At 44.5% G+C, this 16,412-nt stretch overlaps 1 long non-coding RNA gene across 1 annotated transcript; it reads left to right on the top strand.

Annotated features, from left to right (window-relative positions):
- The first annotated feature begins 1,085 nt into the window (after positions 1 to 1,085).
- On the top strand, positions 1,086 to 4,337 carry LOC133237366 (uncharacterized). Its single transcript, XR_009733157.1, has 3 exons — positions 1,086 to 1,309; positions 3,258 to 3,350; positions 3,434 to 4,337. It is a non-coding gene; the product is annotated as an uncharacterized LOC133237366 (long non-coding RNA).
- Positions 4,338 to 16,412: the final 12,075 nt, after the last annotated feature.

The raw sequence follows: 16,412 nt of genomic DNA, 5'->3' as shown, positions 1-16,412 counted from the left end.
CTCTCAAGAGTAGCATCTTGTGATACCCAAGCAGCAGAGGGAGGGGGCACATCCTATGAAATATTCTGGCAATCTGTGCTGTGGGCTTCCCAGGAGGCTCAGGTGGTAAAGAATCTGCCAACACAGGAGACACAGGTTCAATCCCTAGGTTGGGAAGATGCCCTGGAGAAGAAAATGGCAGCATCCTCCAGTATTTTTGCCTGGGAAATCCCATGGACAGAGGAGCCTGGCGGGCTACAGTCCATGGGGTCACAAAGAGTCGGACACGACCGAGCACGCACATGTGCACACTCTGTGTCCTGTAGAGGAGGGTGCAGAAGCACTTAAGGACAGGCACACATGGATGCAAACGCACACCAAGTGTGCCCTTTGGGAACTTGCTTTGAATCCACACACTCCTTTCTGCTGCCCAAGGCTTCAGGTGAGAACAGCCTCCCCTGGGATCCACAGACTGGGCGACTCATCACCACTTCTCATTGCGGGCAGCGTCAGGAAGGGATGAAGTCTCACTGGTCTCGGAAGGCCAGTGAGGCCAGAGGCATTGCCAGATCTGTTGTTAGAAACATTTGGATTCTCTATTTAATATCTGGAGCTCAATGTCCCTGCCATCTCGTGCACTAGAGCAGCAGAGATTCCAACAGACGGGAGGGTGGGTCTGTCCCTTTTAAAAATCTGGCCGGCTTGGCTATCAATGCCTGGCAAGCCAGAGCTGTTCCTGGGAGCCAGGCCCGGGTCCAGCCCGCATCCATCCACACTGCTGTCTGCCAGCCAGTTAGCAGGCGCTGAGGAGCCAGGATTTAAGTGCAGTCTGTTTGCCCGCAATGAGTCCTGGACCACAGGCTGCACCCTCGAGCTGCTCTTGGAGAATTAAATTACCTGCTAACCATCTAAAGTGGTCCTGGGAAAACTGGGGTCCCCGCTTTCATTTCCACAGTACAGGAGGGGACGGAGGGGACGGGAAAGGGCAGGAGCTGGAAATAGAGGGCAGAGGGCTCTTGGAAAGCGGGGTCTGCTTGGCACCCGGCCTGGCCCCGGGGGTCCCACAGCTAGTGCGGTCCTGGCAAGCACTCCTGGCAGAAGCGGCTCCTTCCAGGGCGGGCGGAGTAAACCTGTCGTTACTATGGCAACTAGTCTCCCTGGTTACCTGGAGGGGATGAGTCCTCAGAGAGACGAACAAGGAGCAGCTGAAGCGGCATGTGAATGCCAGGCCCTGGACATGGAGGCTGGGAGAAGAGACACCTCCAACAGAACGCCCTGCCTGGGAAGCGTGGGGAGGCCCGCCCATCAGCCCAGCATACACCTGCTCAGGGTGGGGATGGGGGTATGGCCCCTGAGGGGTGTGGTTCTACATTGCAGGAGACCTGCCCTCCAGCGCAGCTCTGGGGACCAGCTCTGACTGGTGAAGCTGGTTTCCAGGAACTTAGGAAGCTTTACTGGAAAGATTCCTTAGGGGCAATTTGGGTCTGAACATCCCAGGACAAGCCTGGGGATTGAACGTGATTGAGAGAGATCTAGAGAAATGGGCCACTGTGTGGAGAACAGAGAACCCATCCCCTTCCCCAGGAGGCAGAGGAAGATCTGGAGGATCCAGGCGAGAAGGTGAAGCTCACAGGTCCAGGACTAAACCTTCAGAGTTTCAGCTTCCCGGGTGCTTTTGCTCCTCTCAGCCTCTGCTGGTCTCTCTCTGGCTCTCTGGCTCTCTGCACAGATGTAACCCCAGACACAAGCCTTCCCTCCAGTACAACTGTTTCCTCTTATTGCAAATGCTGAAGAAAACAAGAAGCCAGCACTAGAAGATTTGAGAAGGACCACTTTAGTCTTTACCAGTTTTGTTATTATTGTTCAGTGGCTTGGTTATGTCTGACTCTTTGTGACCCCATGGACTGCAGCACACCAGGCTTCCCTGTCCTTCACGACCTCCCAGAGCTTGCTCAAACCCATGTCCATCGAGTCAGTGATGCCATCCAGTCATCTCATCCTCTGTCACCCCCTTCTTCTCCTGCCCTCAATCTTCCCCAGCATCAGGGTCTTTCCAATGAGTCGGTTCTTCGTATCAGGTGGCCAAAGTATTGGAGCTTCACCCTCAGCATCTGTCCTTCCAAAGAATATTCCAGGCTGATTTCCTTTAGGATTTGCCAATTAGTTCCTGTTATTTAAAAGCGGGGGCGGGGGCGGGGGAAGAAACAGAATAGCACATGCACGGCCCGGAAACACCGTCTCCGGATGACTTTCCTGTTGGAGGACCAGCTTGGCTCCATCAGGCGGCAGGCGATGAAGCAGGGGGGAGGAGGGGGGTGCTGTGGACATGATTTCCCAGGAAAACGTGTTTCTAAGTAGACTGCACTAAAGGCTTTCCTTGGAAATGAAACCCCTGCAGAGTTTGGTTCCCTCCCCATAGCAGGAAGACTTTCAGGACATAGAGCAGGGTTACTACTCACCTCCTGGGGAAGTTCTGGCTCCCAGTGGGGCAGCTCTGGGACTCATTTTCTCCTTAACGTTGTTTTTGGAAAGATTATCTGCAACTCTCAGCCCATCCCCATGCCCCTCTGAACGGCCAGGCTCACCCACAGAGCGGACAGGGGTCTGGATGGTTCCCAAGGTCAGGCAGCCGAGTCTTAGGTGGTCCCTGCAGGGGCCAGAAGACCATGTGGGGACTACACGCCACGTGCCCCCGGCGAGGCTGGCGGGACGGCACGGAGCCTGCGCCACTGCCGCCCTGGGAAGCGCATCCCGGCTGCCAGGGCCCTGCCAGGGCAGCTCCGGGGCCTGAAGGAACCAGGCCTCCTCACACTTTGGCTCGGGGGCTCCTTTTAAGAGGGCTTCCCAGACATTGCTGGCAGTAAAGAACTTGCCTGCGATGCAGGAGATGTAAGAGATGTAGGTCAGATCCCTGGATTGGGACAATCCCCTGGAGGAATAATACTGGCAACCCACACCAGTATTCTTGCCTGGAGAATCCCATGGACAGAGGAGCCTGGAGGGCTAAAGTCCATGGGGCTGCAGAGTCAGACACAATTGAAATGACTTAGCACAGCATAGCACACATCCCTTTCAGGGGTAGGTAGCACGTATATCTTTGGGGAAACTCCAGGAGTGGTGTGCTAGGTACGCATTATTTCTTTGTAGCCTCTGAGACTTAGGAAGAACCTAGAATGTACCTTAAGGGCCAAATTCTCTGGTTTAGCAAAGTCAAAATAGTGCAAATGACCCTGCTTCTGTGTATAACTCTGAAATCTCCCACATGATCCCTTTCACAGAAAGGATTCATCATGAAAGTTTATAAAAAGATCTGGAGAAAGCATTACTCATCAACTCTAAATATCATAAAGGATTGGAATAACAATGTCAAGGTAAATATAAAATTTAAAATTCCATGCATTTGTCTGTGTGTTAGTAATAACCTTCTGTTATTACTGTGTGTGTCTGCTGGCAGGAGGAAGCACCCACATTATCCAGTGTTCCTTTGGGGTCATTTGAACACCGGACACAACTGAGGTTGGAAAGTCATTCAAGAGGCCTTCTTATCCAGTGATACGGAATTACACAGACTCAGGTGGCTTCAGGGAAGTCTGCTTTATAGGTGCCTTTGAGACTGTCTCCTGGGCCATCAGGGTATTAATAAAATGAAACAGGGTCTGTATCCCCTACTCTTGGAGACCCTGCAGGGATAAAAGTGAATGACTCTTTGGGAGTAAATTCCTTGAACAAGTTGCAAAGTGGAAGCACACAAAAAGAAAAGTAAAGCGAGCTGAATTCCCCTGCAAACTTTAATATATGCACACAGAAGCAATTTCTAGGTCTAACTGAAAAGCTTTCTTTGTTTTTAACCATCTCAGATGCCCAAAATAAAGACCCTAGCCAGACAACGCCACCCACCATGCAGGGAAGATACAGAAGACAACTGCTCACGTGAAGGCAGAACAAAAGAAAAACACCAGCCCCTGGATCCCAGGTGTCTCAGGAAACAGGGATGCGGTATCATTGGCTGCCTGGACTGGATTTAGAATGTGGGTACATACACCCCATGGGCTCAAATCAGGGCTGAAAAACAGCAGAGAGAACACTGCTCCTGAGTCTTCTAAATAAACCAGTCTAAAATGGATGTATCCCCTAAGAGCTCACGGGCCTAATTAAGATTTTTTGAACCTGATCAAAACGTTAATTACTCTGCGCAAACTGAGCAAACATATAGATGTCACATCCTATGAATGTTTCTTTCAATTGCTGTCCTGGGAAGACAGATAGAAATGAAAATAGCACCTCGTTAAGTAGACCACACAACTCCCCGGCCCTGGCTCTCCTGGGTGCTCCGTCTTTGCTGACCGTCGTGTTTCCCTTTACAGTCAACCAGGTAGGATATTATAATTCCAGGGACTAAAATTTATTGAACACTTACTCTTGTCAGGCCCTTTGCCTTTGGTCCTCTGTTGGATCTGTCAATAAAATTACAAGACGGATTTCAGCATTTGCATTTTATGGGCACTTGTACCCAGAGAGGCCGAGCCTGTGTCCTGAGTGACACAGCTCATCAGTGGAGGGGCTCCAACAAAACTCAAGTCTGTCTGACCGTAAATGTCACATGGGCTCCTGCCCCTAAGTCCCCCTCCCACCCCCTCCCCACAGAGGAAGGAGGACAGTCTTGTTGCTCTGATACCTGGCCTGGAATACATTGGCCACTGGGCTTGCTTAACTGTGGAACAGAGAGGGGTCCGCATGTTTCCACCTCCCTTCCAGCCTTTGTCTTCCTCTTCAGCTACGTGTTTTCCCTGTGAGTGTCCGTGTGAGTGGGAAGCTAGGGGGTTACACGCTTCCAGACTGAGCCCTGGGAATACACAGAGACGTGTTCACAGCACTTATTCCTGAGACTTCTTTAATGGATCTAGAGGGTTACTCCAGGAGAGGAATCAGTCTGAATGGCAGCGTCCTTTGCCCCCATGCACGGCCGTTCCACAGCCTGAGGGGCATGGGGACTCGGTCCTGCGTACGCACCTGGATGCTTTCCTTTTCTTCTCAGAAATGAAATTCCCTCTCTGCCCGTTAAGGTCCTTTGAAGGGCCACCCTCACTTTCTTCTCTCCTGCTTTGTGGGCTGATCACGAGGTCTACTGTCATCCAGGACTCGCCCTGGAGCCCTCTCAGCACCCCGAGGGCTTTCCTGTCCTGGAGCAGAGGGAGCTGCTGGCAGGAAGTCGGCTCCTCCAGAAACGGCGACTGGCAGGTCACGTCACCTGGTCATCCTTGCATCCAGCAGATATACTTACGATGGATACCCACTGAATTAATGAACATTCCCTGAGTCCCCAGGTCTACACGCCAAGGTTTCATGCGCTGTGTTCATCACCCTTCACTTGCTCTTTTGGGGCCGATGTACTCTTGTTTTAGAACACACAGTTCTAATAAGATGGAATTTGGTTTTCTCATCCCCAGTATCTGAAAAACAACAAGTTGGAAGGGAGGAGGGTGTATTTTCATTGACTAGTGTGCAGCCATTGGTGAGAAGGGAACCTGAAAACACGATTATAAGAAGAGGTGGACATGAAAAAGGAAACAGCTAGCACTGCAAAAGCAAGCAGCGAAAACCACGTGAGACCCTCCAGGGTCCTGCAGGAGCGAGGCATTGCATTGTTGAGGAGCGGACGTCCATGAGGAGCTGGAGTCTTAAAAGAAGGCTATAGTTGGTTCCCCAGTCTTTCTTTCAGCAGAAAGGAAGTGTGTGATGGTTGAGGGAAAATGCTAGACATTTTTCCAAGTGCTGGCATGCAGAATGATGTCTTTGTTATAGGAAAGTAACTTACGGAGAGTCCCTCATCGCCTCACCATCTTCCTCTTGAGAGAAGCAGCTGGAGGCTGCTCTGCTCTGAAATGGGTGGGATGGGAGATGCTGGACTCAGCCGCCCCTCCTCGTGGACACTCATTAGGAGACTAGAAATGACCATTCTTGGGGACTTCACCCAGATCTGCTCACTGCGGTTTGGTTTTCATTCTGCGCTGCACACACTTTCTCTAAGCCTCATTATAAATTATTTATTTGGCAAAGAAAGGCTCACTTCCTTCTCACATGAAAATAATCAAAGGAAGCACCAAGTATGTATTTATGTTTGGTAAGCCTGAATCATTTATGCAGCTACTTCATGTCAAATCGTGATGTTGTAAATAGTAAGAGTCACAGCACTCATCTGTCTCTCCTGGGCTTGACCTTGTGCTGAGCGTGGACACACATTATCTCGGTTAAAACTCACAGCCTCCTTGGAAGGACTGGACTGTTATTATCCCCATTTTGCAGATGATAAAACCTTTGGAGGCTCTAGGCAAATCCTGTTATAGGTTATGGAACGAGGAGGATAATGCCTTCAGCTCATCTTAGCTGCATCCTACACTAGACTTTGGGTGAGTTACCTGAATCTCTGGGCCTCAGTTTCCTCATCTGCGTCCTTCTCTTCATGGTTGTTTTTGCTGCATAATCTTAACAATCATCACGTCTGCAAGCAAATACTTTCAGTCTTCATCATTTCCCCCAAGGATCTCTCTCAGGTAATTATGTGATCTCTGCAGGATTTTCTTTCAATGAGCCTACAGCCTACCATGTTATCATCCTTGTGGAGTTTTTCTATGGTGAGGCCAACAATTAATTGCTACATTAATTGGAAGTTAATTGTTACATAATTTGGAAATTAACAATAAATTGTCAACTGCTAAATTCTCTTTATAAATGTCTTTGTGTAAGATTTAAGTAATTCTCCAATATCACATTTATTGATTTCTAGTAGTTGCACATATTTTTCGATTTTTGCAATTTTTCTTTACAATCCAGTTGTGTTTTCTTTGTATTATATTATCTGAATCTATTAATGAGTCATCATTGACTCAATGGAAATGAACAAACCATTGCATTAAACAATGGCGACTAATTTATAAGTGACCGACTCATTAATGAAGATCTTCCTGCTTTGATGACTTCTGCTTCGCTGTCCAGCTTGCATGTCTGGGCACTGGATGATCACGTGCGGACCAGGAGCTTTCTCTTCTCTGTGCCCCAGGCCAGCAAGATTCTCCATCTTCCTATACGATGCTCCATGCTTTGCTGTCTCCATCCTTGCTCAGTTTTTCCTCCAGGAATGCCCTAACCCATTTCTCATATGTTATTTTTTCCATATAGTGTCTCCTAAACCTTCTAATCAGATTTATAGTCACTTTCTTGCTCACACACTTTTTCATTCTTGCTTTCCTTTATCCTCTGTAGCATAAAATCAAATATAAGTGCTTTAATGTGGTACAAAAGAAGTCATATTTGTTCCATGTGGCTGACCTTTTCTATCACTGTCTGATATTTGATACTCAAATAAAAGCATAAATCTCCTTAAAGAGACTCCAAAAAGTGCTACAACTTTGTGTCTGCACATTTATGACCCCTTACAGTTTGGCTATTCACAAACTGCCATACACACAGACACACACACTGTTTTTGCTTGACTAATTCATTTGGTGAGTGTTTCTCACACCATCACCTGCTTGGATGCTCTAAACTCCACACCTGTATTACCGAAATTCCTCATGCTGCCCACGTTACCACTACATACTGAAATGAATTCTCATGATTTGTGGCGTGTTGGTCTCTCCACCATGACTTTAACTTCCTTGGGGGCAAATATTGGAGCATACCTTTCCTCACATCTCAGACACCCAGTAGAGCATGAGTATAGCAAGTGGTTTCTAAGATTAGTTGAATTAAGTAATGAATATGTATGAGCTTTTTGTTATAATTATGTTGATATAATTATGTTTAGTTGCAAACTCCTAAAAGGCAGAGACTGTACTCAATTAGCTCAGTGAGCGATACTCCCGGGTGAGGAAAGGTCCATGCGCATCACCATACACTCTTCCCTTACTCTTCCTCCTGTCTCTCCTGCTTGCATAACCCCAGGCAGATCACTGAACTGTGAAGCATTCCCATCGTCTGTAAAGCGAGAGGACTGAGCTGGTTGGTCCACAGGAACCCTCCAACTCAATAATTCCATGAATCATTAGACAATATGTGTTTTACTGAGCATGAAATTTCCTTTATAATCACTTAACAATTTTTTTTTACTTTTATATACACAGCAACACATTTTTGAGCCTGTATTTTACATCCAAGAGTAATCTTACATGTGTCAACATCTTTCTAGTCTAACATTTAATCCGGTAATCATTTTATTTGACTGATAAAGTGGATTCACCATCTTGGGATGAAAAGCTTGTAAGGCAATGATTTATTTGGGGGCACTGGGTTCCTTTCTTTTCAAATAGAACTTTTAAACTATTTCTGTCAGATTGATCTCTTAAAATGCTTAAGTGTGACTACAATGTAGAAAGATGAAATGGTCCTCACTATAGAAAGGAAAAATTAAAGCACAACAGTTTCAAGCCAGAGGTGACAGAGAATAGAAAGGCCTTCGGGAAAGGCCATTCCTTCTGGTTGCTGCAAGATGCTCATAAGAACAAACCCTTCCTCTTACGCATGTGCGTGCGTGCGTAGTCGCTTCAGTCCCGTCCAGCTCTTTGTGACCCTATGGATTGTAGCCCTCCAGGCTCCTCTGTCCATGAGGATTCTCCATGCAAGAACACTGGAGTGGGTTGCCATTTCCTACTCCAGGAGATCTTCCCAACCCAGGGAGCAAACCCACGTCTCTTACATCTCCTGCATTGGCAGGCAGTTCTTTACCACTAGCACCACCTGGGAAATCCTCTTATGTGCATACATGAGTTCAACAGGAAACTATCACAGATGAAACCGTTTTTGTTGTTTAAATGGTATAGACACAGCTTTGGCAGATGTTATAAAAACTTTTCACCTTGAAGAAATAATATTTCCTGGAAGAAGAAGTCAGTTTTGTGCTAGCATCTGAGAATACCAATGAGTGGCATTTCATGTTACATAAATTCATTAGTATTATTTGGCGAAAAGAACGTAATTTTCAGGAAGTGAAACCAATCTGCAATCTGCAAGCAAGAAATTCGGCATTGTAAAAGAAGCAAAAGCCAGAGCAAGGAGTTTTGACTGCCACGGGAGGTTTTAGAGTAGGTGAGGAAATGTCTCAGGTGATGTACAGTCATGCGATCGTGTGGAGGAACCCAAGAAAAAGCTGAAAAGGTCAGAGATTTGGCTGATTCAAATACATGATTAACTGTGAGAGTGATGGCTGAAGAGTTAAATTTAGACCAAGAGACAGATGCTCGCGTTCTGAAAGAAAACTTGAACATGAGGAAAGTTTCTGTGAAGACTGTGCCAAGTGCTTTGAGTGATGAACAGAAACAGCAAAGTCCTGACATTTGTTCTGATCTTTCGGAGGGAGCTGGGTGAAATAATGCTTTAGGAGGAAAAGAGTAACCAGAAATGAACCAAGGAGCAAGAGGGCGAGACTCAAGGGATGAACAGTCCTCAGCGGACACAGCACATCCCTAATATGCCCCATCAAGGAAATCCTTCATCAAATCACCTTTTATTTCATCAGTACACAGTTGCTGAGCACCCACTAGGTATACAGAATTACGTTGAGCATAGCAAGAGCTATAAATATGCGCAGACGTCATTTCTGCCTTTCAATTCTTTATAAGACATTGAAGGGAAGGTTAAGACAAGCATAAGAAACATGATAAATATAATGATAGGAGGCAGGAATGGTGAGTGGTGAAGAGTAGCACAGCCTAGCACTTTTAGGATGTACTTACAGCTGTTTTGAGAGGGTGGGGCTTCCCAGGTGACTCAGTGATAAAGAATCTGTCTGCTAACACAAGAGATTCAGGTTCAATCCCTGGGTTGGGAAGATCCGCTGGAGTAGAAAATGGCATCCTGCTCCAGTATTCTTGCCTGGGAAATTCCATGAACAGAGGAGCCTGGTGGGCTACAGTCCATGGGGTTGCAAAGAGTCAGACAAGACTAAGCATGCATGCACAGCTGTTTATCAGAACAAATATTAGTATTTCTTTTCCATTAGTGGTATATTCAACTTCTCATTCAAAGTAAAATCATGCATTGATGTATTTTTTTTTCAAATATTCTTTTTTTTATTTTATTTTATTTTTAAACTTTACATAATTGTATTAGTTTTGCCAAACATCAAAATGATGTCCTGACCATCCAGACGGCTTCAGAGAGCACTTCCCTTTGCATTGTTTTTGATTTGTTTTCTTGTGTTGATGTGGTAGATTGCACAGATGCAAACCAAATATTTAAATAGACTCGAGAGGAATCAGATTTCCCACCACTGAGAAAAGTCAAGAAGATGTGATGTAAATTTTGAAGAGGTTCCCCCAAATAAGTCCATCTCTAGCTTTTCCAAAGGACGTCTCTAAGTTGATCCCCATTTCTTCACTGGAAAATCTGGCATATTTGTTGTAAAGATCAGGGCTTCCCAGGTGATGCTAGTGGTAAAGAATCTCTCTTTCCAGGAGACAAAAGAGAAGCAGATTAGATCCTTGGGTCAGGAAGATTCCCTGGAGGAGGAAGTGGTACCCTACTGCAGTATTCTTGCCTGGAAAGTTCCACGGGCAGAGGAGCCTGGTGAGCTACTGTCCATAGGGCTGCAAAGACTCAGACACGACTGAGCGACTGAGCACACAGCGCGGTTGTAAAGATCAGTCTCATCACTTAAGGTCACGTATTTTATAACCTTATTCATTCAAAACAAAACAAAACAATACACATTGTTCTAATGGTGTGCCTGGTATCCAGTAGAGCTAGATTTACGCATCCATCTTGTCTGAAGTTTATAGACTGCTTAATTTTCATCAACAATCAGCAAATTAGTGGATTCCATGTTGACTTACATTTGAACCTAAAGGTTTATTTATTTACCATCCACATTAAGGAAACATTATAGAGAGCTTTTAAAAGAAAAACAAACGGCTTTGGGGTCAAAGGAGTAGAAAGAATCCCCATCTATCACTAGGCCAGGTTCAGCAATCGTTGCATTATGAACCAAGAGCCCCTGAGGAGGACAGCTCCAATACTCTAAACAAATACACCATTACACTTAATTGACTTAGATAGAAATCTAATTTCTTGATTGTTTATGGCCTTGAGCCCACTGGTGGATGACAAAGTGGTGTATATGTGTGTTTGTGACAAGCATGAAGGGATATCTCAGGTATCAGTGAAGAAACGAATACATTTTCCCGTGTGCACCCACACAGACTGATGATCGCTGGGTGTTGCTTTGCACTCATTCTCATTCAGACCAGAATTATATAATCTTAATATAATTAAGAATTATACTTTTGCATATATGCAGCCTGTATGAATTTAGGGGTTTTTATAAATGTTGAATACCCCCAAGAATACAACAATGTGAATAAAAACTTCTTAGCTATAGCCAAGAGAGAAACAGAAGTGAGGGAACAGAAGAGTAACCACAGGATTTACTGAGCTAGACACTTCCAAACAAACCGAAGGTAAAGCTGTCATGCTGCTGCTGCTGCTAAGTTGCTTCAGTCGTGTCCGACTCTGTGCGACCCCATAGACGGCAGCCCACCAGGCTCCCCCATCCCTGGGATTCTCCAGGCAAGAACACTGGAGTGGGTTGCCATTTCCTCCTCCAATGCATGAAAGTGAAAAGTGAAAGTGAAGTCGCTCAGTCATGTCCGACTCTTAGCAACGCCATGGACTGCAGCCTACCAGGCTCCTCCGTCCATGGGACTTTCCAGGCAAGAGTACTGGAGTGGGGTGCCATAAGCTGTCATAGTGGTGATGAAAATCAAAATCAAGCACCTGATACACGACTTAGGAACAACATCTTCATGATCTTCTGCACTAGTGACCACTTGAGTTCAAATGACTTTGAAAGATGAGAAGGCACATTTTGAAATCCCAGCAAACCAATAACCTTATTTGGCATTCTGAATAAATGCCTTCTCTTTGGTTGGCATGAGTTACGACACCAGAGACCAGTGATAATAAAAGGTCTTTGTTGATTTTGTCTTCAAGAATCTAACCATGGTCATGTTCACACAATAAAAATAAATAACAATCTTGTTTTGGAATGTGTTACAGTATAGCTTAAACATACACAAAAATAAATGTATAAAGTCTAGACCCTAAATTTGCTTCTGGGGTTCATTTTTGTTAATTATTGTGTATCCCAGCTTGCTTTAGACACTTGAGCTTAGGTGTTTTTTTTTTTGCTTGCTTTTTTAAGGTAAAATGAAGGAAATTTGACTTACAGAGAGATGAAAACTGTCCTCCATAAAAACAGCTCTAAAGATCCTAAAAACTGAACTTCAACAGAATGATTCGTAGTTGCTATTCATCAAGGATTTATTTTGGTTAAGGCTGTAATGAAGACTTTTTTTTCCCCTTTAGCTGGAGACCACTATTTCATGGTTGTCATGAGTTATTTAAACAAAACTGCCAACCAAAATTCCCATAGTTCAGTCATGGAAGATTGCAAGGTATTTTAAGTTAGTAGTGACCTTGCTGAATCCAAAAGGAAAAGAACCTTTTATAAATAAAGTGTTTGATGTAGTCAGTGCCAACATTTCTGCCCCAAATAATGTGCTGGTGTTACTTATGGGGCAGGTGAGGGGGCAGACGTGTTGTGATCATAGCTGAACAATTTTAACTCATCCATTTCAGGAGGTTGGGAAAATAATAGAGGGGAGAAATGTATAAAAGGAGAAATAAGGAGAGAAATTTTGAAACAATATTATCTTAATTTAAGGAAGTACATGTAATTTAAATTCACTTACTGCATCTTGGAAGCTATGCTATCCAAACTTATATAATATAAAGATCTAGGTGAAAACTAATACATCGTTAGACCAATAAAAAGAAATATTTGGGGTCTTAAAACAAAAGGCTAGTATTGCAAAGAGCTGCCTGTAAAATTTCACCACTGAGTTCTTTCATATGTCTTTAAAAGGTAGAGGGTTCATAGATTTTGCCCTGAAAATTCCAACACTCATTGTCATACTGGGAGGAATCTGACAAATTCTTACTGTACCATCTGCTTGGATTTCTACAAGCTTAATTCTTCCCTTCTGTTTACAGAAAATATGTGTTTATAGCATGGAGGTGGGGGAAAACACCTCTTTTGGGGCTCCTACAAGATAGGCTGGTCAGAAAAAATGAACACGTCTAGCCATTACGACAACCTATAGTTCTCTCAACAGACTTTGGAGAACAAAATTGATAATTCATTCTGCAAAGCATATTCACTTTTTATTTATTATTATTCTTTACCCCATCTAAATAATCTCCTTGTTGTGAAAGTGAAAATGTTAATCGTTTAGCCAGGTCAGACTCTTTGCAGCCCCATGGACCGTAGCCCGCCAGGCTCCTCTGTCCATGGAATTCTCCAGGCAAGAACCCTGGAGTGAGTAGCCATGCCCTTCTGCAGGAGATCTTCCCAACCCAGGGATCAAACCCGGGTTTCCCGCATTTCAGGCAGATTCTTTACAGTGTTGTAATAGGTGATAAATGTGTCTGTAGTTCTTGTATATTTCAGGATAATAGGATATGAGGTAAGGATTCTATACTGCAATATATGGAATTTTATCTGGTTTGCTCAATAAACATATCCGCTGACAGCACCTATGTATTTTGACCCACATTCAAACCATTTTGAACACAGCTGTCTTCATTTAAGAAGAAAGCTTTTCTTGCAACGTGTGCAGCCTTGGCCCTATCTGAGGCTCTGCAGAATGTATTTTCTCAGGGTTCTGTAGCTGGCAACTACATGCCAGCCACCTGTGCAGTTTCCACTGGTACAAATACACAGTGAGGCTGAGAGTTACACTGGGCTGCACAGCAGTAATTCATGTGCAGATATAAGATTAAACGATATAAATAAAAGCCAGAAACTGTGATTAGCATTCAGAAGCAGGATCAGCAAATTTCAGATGAGATAAACCAATGTAGGTAATTTAACAACTGTTTAAAATACATTAGAAATACCTAGTTTCATCTCAGCGTAATTTGTTGGACATGTGATATTTGAGTCTCCTGGAGGAAATCTAAACAAATTACTATAAAAGTCGGATCAACAGGAATCAACAGTGATGTATTCACAGCAAGCCCAAGTGCACGCACGCTTTTAAAATACCTTCAAGTTCACTGAGAAATCAAGTTTGTTTTTTTTTTAATTTTAATATGTGTGTTGATTTGGGAAGAGCTATAAAAAAATGAATAGTCTAGCTCGTTTCTCTAAACCATATTAACATTAACTTACAGACATAAAGCAAAAAGACTTAGTCTCTTTGTGAATTAGTTAGTTCCATTAATAAGAAAGTTTTCAAAAGGAAGCTCACTCTTCCACAGTGGCTTTCACAAAATCCTGTGTTTCCACCTGGAAGATCCTCTGTGGTCCTGGAGGGCTGTCATGACTTGGCTCTGCCGTTTCTGTGAAAGCAGGCAGGCACTGGAGGATGCACAAACCCAGGAAACCTCAGAGGCCTTGTTGTCTGTGTGTGACATCCTGGTCTCCACTCCTTAGGACAGCAAGTAATTCTTCTCTTTTTTTTTTTAACTGTAGGACTCCAAGAATGAAAGCAATCCTGAAAAATAGTGAATCCTTATCTAAAGTTATGGGCTTCCCAGGAGGCTCAGTGGTAAAGAATCCACCTGACAATACAGGAGCTGCTGGTTCCATCCCTGGTCCGGGAAGATCCCTGGAGGAGGAGATGGCAACCCACTCCTGTGGACAGAGGAGCCTGGAGGGCCGCAGTCCGTGAGTCACACAGAGTCGGACAACTGAGTGACTACACAACAGCCACAATCTACAGGTACACGTGGGAGATGACATCCCTGTGTTTAGGGAAGTATCGAGCGTTTAGACAACTTTCTACCATTACTAAATGGCAATACTTTGAGGGGGAGGACTTTTTACATTTCTATTGACATTATAGAAAATCCTGATATGTGTGAGGGACTTAGAATTCCTGGAAGCAAAGAATTCCCTTGGGGTTTTGTTTTTTATTCTTAGAGAGAGAAGTGAGGACAGATGTTAACATGCAAATCTTCAACAAAATGGCACTGGCCATAACTAGTTAAGCATAATTTTACTGGTGAAGGGAGAGTTTTTAAGTGTTTTTATGTACTGGCTACATTTTATTGCTTTTTTTTTTTTTTTTCCTTTACAATAAGACAAAAATCAATGAGTGCTGTTTGGGTTTTATGAACCCTCATAAAAGCAGGAGTGTATGCATACACAAATATTTATACATTCCGTTTACATGCCTGATGTTTGTGGGGTCTCTCCATAACAGTAATGAGTAAATCACATTTGCATTGGACCAACCTCTGAGGACTTCTGATTTTCACAGGCACCATTGCATTAATGTCCACAGTGTTCTGGAAACATGGAGTGAGGATGCTAGGTAGCTTTCCTACATCTGAAGCTCTCCTGTTGGCTCTGCGGCTTGAGTACGGAAGTCCAGAGAGCTGAGCAACCGGCTCCCAGTCTCACGGGAGATTCAAGGAGCCCACAGGAGGTCACAGCAGGACACTTTCCACAGATCATCGTATCTTTAAACCAAAGAAGAAGAAAGAAAGACACTGAATTCCGAAAGGCCAGATAGCTTGACATAAATCCTCAAGGCCTCAGTTGTTCTGCATATGCGTATTGATTACAGTTTGAAAGAAATATTTCCTTATATTGTAAACTACAGAGCTACCTAGCTATCTCATTTGCATCCTGGAAATGAAAATACATACACACAAAAGATTTCTGATTGCCTCATGCAGGACTTTTAACATATCGTAAATAATTGGGATTCCTGTGGAGGCTCTGAGTTTGTGCTTTTTTTTTTTTTTTTAATCTCGTTTCTTTCATTTGTCAAATTGAAAAAAAAAAATCAGAAACCAAAAGGACCATGACCCAGTGACAGACCAGGAAGAAGAGAGGACCCTGGTGTGAGCACCTGCGTGAGGTCATGGGTGCCAGGTGTCTCCTCCGTGGGTTACTCTTCTCCATCTTTGCACACTGTGTTTTTAGAAAGAAGTCACTATGCACAGCTCACACTTAAGATCTGGAGAGCTATGGTCCACCTCCTTCAGGGAGCAGTGGAGACGGATATTCTTATTTATGAGATGTAATGCAGCGCTTGAGATTAAACAGCAAAGGAGAATGTGCGCATGTCTGACGCTCAGTGTTTATGATGCCTGCTTCCCGCTGCTTGTTGCAGGAACCACGTGGGATGCACGTCTCACCTCTGGGGCCCAGAGACAGTCACAGTACGTGACTCTGTTAGTGATGGACTTGAGGGACCGCAGACGCTCAGGGTCAGAAGCCCCTAGAAGTTGTCAGGTCACCTCCCTCGGACCAGAAGTGGACAGAACATCCTGAGCAGGTCAGGGCCAGCGAGCCCTCGCTGGGCAGCTGGGAAGCCAGGCTACATATGATGCCAAGGGACAAGGGCGGGTGTGAAATGTAGAAAATG

Source organism: Bos javanicus, chromosome 24 (genome assembly GCF_032452875.1).
Source record: "Bos javanicus breed banteng chromosome 24, ARS-OSU_banteng_1.0, whole genome shotgun sequence".
In the NCBI taxonomy this organism is placed as follows: Eukaryota; Metazoa; Chordata; class Mammalia; order Artiodactyla; family Bovidae; genus Bos; species Bos javanicus.
The sequence above is the reverse complement of the archived record's forward strand: the minus strand, read 5'-3'. Positions and strand labels throughout refer to the sequence as shown.